Consider the following 3,496-nt stretch of genomic DNA (forward strand, 5'->3'; position numbering starts at 1 on the left):
TAATAACTCAGTCTCCATGAGATTCAAAATGAGTTCAGACAAACCAGGTTTTGGTAAACTTAAATATTTACAGAAAAAGTCTCTTCTTTTTCTTACAACTATGAAGAAATAGTAAGTTCCTTAACTTAAAAAAGGGTTTAAAAAACACAGACATTTACAACAAATACACATAAATGTGAAACCTGAAAATTCCTTAACTATCTGAGAAAAGATAGCAGAATGTCCAGTATTGCTGCTTATTTTGCTTATTTATTGGAATTATAGGCAGTGCACTAGAACCAATTAAAAAAGAAAAGATAGTAAGGGGAGGATGGAAGGCCAGGGAGTACATGTCTGCATTTTACAGGCCTAGAAGGGAACTGTGCAGTTGAAGTGACTGGGGATTAAGAATTTTAGTTCTGCTTGGTAAACCTGAGGCACCATCATGCTGGCGTCAAAACCTGTGTGTCTCTTGACACTACCTTCCAGGGTTTCAATCCAGCTTTCTCCCCTGTTGTGAAGAATTTCATAACAAAGACTCAATGGCTCTTAACAGCCAGCAAGGAGTATGACACCAATTCAATAATTGGGATCAGGCATGAGAAAACTGGCCAAAGACTCAAGGAGGCAGCATTAGAATCATCAATGGAAAATATTTAAAATTGATCACATGGGAAAATGATTAATTGCTGGAGGAGCTGTTGGTCTTGGAGCATTGTGCTATTAAGACTTGGGAATGTCTAATGAGATTGGAGCTATTGATAGGTTTTAATTTGGCCTCAGTATGTGAATAGTAAAATATATGTATTTAGTAGGAAGTTTTTTTTTTTTTTAATCCTCATCTGAGTATACATTTCTATTGATTTCAGAGAGAGATGAAGGGAGAGGGAGAGAGAGAGAGAGAGAAACATCTATGTGAGAGAGAAACATTGATCTGTTGTCTCACATATGCACCCCAAATGGGGATCAGACCTACAATATGCTCTGACTAGGAATTGAAGCCGCAACCCTTTGGTGCATAGGACAACACTCCAACCAAATGAGTCACACCAGCCAGGGTGGTAATATTGGTTTCATAGCTTTGTCTGCCTTGACAGTGAACAGAACTACTGTTTTCATTAACTCTGTGATGAGAGACTCTTGGGTAACAATTGGTACAACCTTTGCAGCCATGATTGGAGTTGAAATGCTGGTCAGTACCATATAACCAGAGCATAGGCCCAAAGCATCTTGCTTGGTTATTACATTCTATTGTGACAGTTGTGGAGGTAGCTTCTCTGATGACATTAAGGGGAGCTTTTCTCATCAGAGTTGCAAGGTACATGGCAGGCATCATAGAAAGCCTCTTTACTGTGGTTTTGCCATTGAGAAATTTCTGAACATGGGAGCATTGCTGGGAATTGGCTTAGGCCTACACTTTGTATCCTCACTGGGATCCATATTTCTTTCATCTACCAATGTGCCTGATGCCACTCTTTAATCAGTGGCAACTTATGATGCTTTAGCTCTTTTCAGCATGTTCCTTCTGTATGATGGGCATAAAGTAATCAAGTGTGCAGAAATAGTCACAGTGCATATAGTTAAAAAAATATAATTCCATCAATTAGATACTAGAAATCTACATAATATATTAAATATATTTATGGAAATTGCTAGCATTCTAGCAACTGAAAGCAACATAAAGAAGTGAACTGACTCATTTTCTTACTTCTTTAATGCATCAGATATCTTGATGTTTAATAGTGGCAGGTATTCTTAAATAGTTTTTTCAAGCAGCTTTTATTGAAGTTTAGAAGATAACTTATCATCATAGGTCTGCTTTTGCTCTAGAGAATAAGGTTAGTAATTAACTTCCAAATAATGGCACATTTTCAATTTTCATGTTTGAATAATGCTAAAATGTTGCAAAGAATGTGAAAACTGACGCTTGTGTTGTGGTAATTCAAGTGTTTTATTTTACTCTTTAAAATTGATTTTTAGAAAGAAAAAAAGGGAGAGGGTAAGAGCAAACGTCAGTCAGCTGCCTCCTGCATGCCCCCCTAACAAGGATCGAGCTCACAATTGGGTGCATGTTCTCTGATCTGGGATCCAACCAAAAACCCTTCAATGCCCAACCAAATAAGCCACACCCGCTAATGTTAAATGTTCTACCTATTTTAAAATATATTTGGTTAAAAGAAACTTAACAAATTTATGTTTACTTACTCATGTCTTGGGAAGCAGAATATTGACAAGTAATGTCATGAGTGACATAAAGGTTAGGTAAAGGGAAAAGAGAAGAGTAACGAGTCATTTGTAGTTTTTCTTTTAAATACTGAGAAATTAGGATTTGTGTAATTGGTAGTGAGCCATTGAGAAGCCTCTGTTAGGAAACAAGTCATCATTATTTATATTCATCTGATGAACTTATCAAAAGCATTGAATATAAAACAAAGGCATAGGAGGTACATTTTCTCATTGTTCCCTTTCAGTACTCTCTTTACAATATGACATGATCATGTTAGTCTTTTTATTGCTTGACTTCATTGGAAACTTCCAGAAAACAATATTCTTTAAATATCTTCTCAGGGTAAAATATTCAAAGCATGAAAACTTTTGTATTTTCAAGTATACAAACAATATGTTTATAAATATTGAATTATTCTTTTTAAATTAATTAATTTATTTTTGTTACAGATGTTTCTCTTTTTTCCCCCACTGATTGTCCCCTTCCTTCCCTCCCTGCCCTGTCCCCAGCTTTCTTGTCCATGTCCATTGTTCATGCATAAATGTATATAAGTTCTGTGGTTTATCTCTCCCCCACCACACCCTCTTCTGAGGATTGTCAGTCTGTACCCCATTTCCACCTCTCTGGGACTACCCCACTCCTCAGACTGTTATGTTCATTATATTCCACAAATAAGTGAGATCATATGATACTTGTATTTCTCTGTTTGGCTTGATTCAATTAGGATAATACTTTCCAGGGCCCTCCATGTCTTCTCAAAGGATAAGAGATCTTCCTTTCTTACAGCTGCATAGTACTCCATTGTGCATATGTACTACTGCTTTCTTATCCATTCATCTACTGACGGACACTTGGGCTGTTTCCAGATCTTAGCTGTTATAAATAGTGCTGCTACAAACATGGGGGTACATACATTCTTTCTGATTGGTGTTTCAGGCTTCTTATGGTATATTTCTAGAAGTGGGATCACTGGGTCAAATGGCAGTTCAATTTTTAATTTTTTGAGGTAACACCATATTGTTTTCCATAGTGGTTGCACCAGTCTGCATTTCCACCAGAAGTGTACTAGAGTCCCCTTTTCTCCACACCTTCCCCAACACTTGTTGTTTGATGATTTGTTGAATGTGGCCATTCTGACTGGTGTGAGGTGCTACCTCATTATTGTATTAATTTGCATCTCTCTGATGATTAGTGATGATGAGCATTTCTTCATATGTCTCTTAGCCATTTGTATGTCCTGTTTAGAGAGGTGTCTATTTAGTTCCTCTGCCCATTTTTTAATTGGGTTCT

General features: G+C 36.8%; 1 pseudogene; it reads left to right on the forward strand.

The window, feature by feature from the left end:
• The first annotated feature begins 424 nt into the window (after nt 1-424).
• On the forward strand, nt 425-1,669 carry LOC118620454 (annotated as a pseudogene).
• Nucleotides 1,670-3,496: the final 1,827 nt, after the last annotated feature.

The sequence above is a fragment of the Molossus molossus genome, unplaced genomic scaffold, assembly GCF_014108415.1.
Source record: "Molossus molossus isolate mMolMol1 unplaced genomic scaffold, mMolMol1.p scaffold_m16_p_7, whole genome shotgun sequence".
Taxonomy (NCBI): domain Eukaryota; kingdom Metazoa; phylum Chordata; class Mammalia; order Chiroptera; family Molossidae; genus Molossus; species Molossus molossus.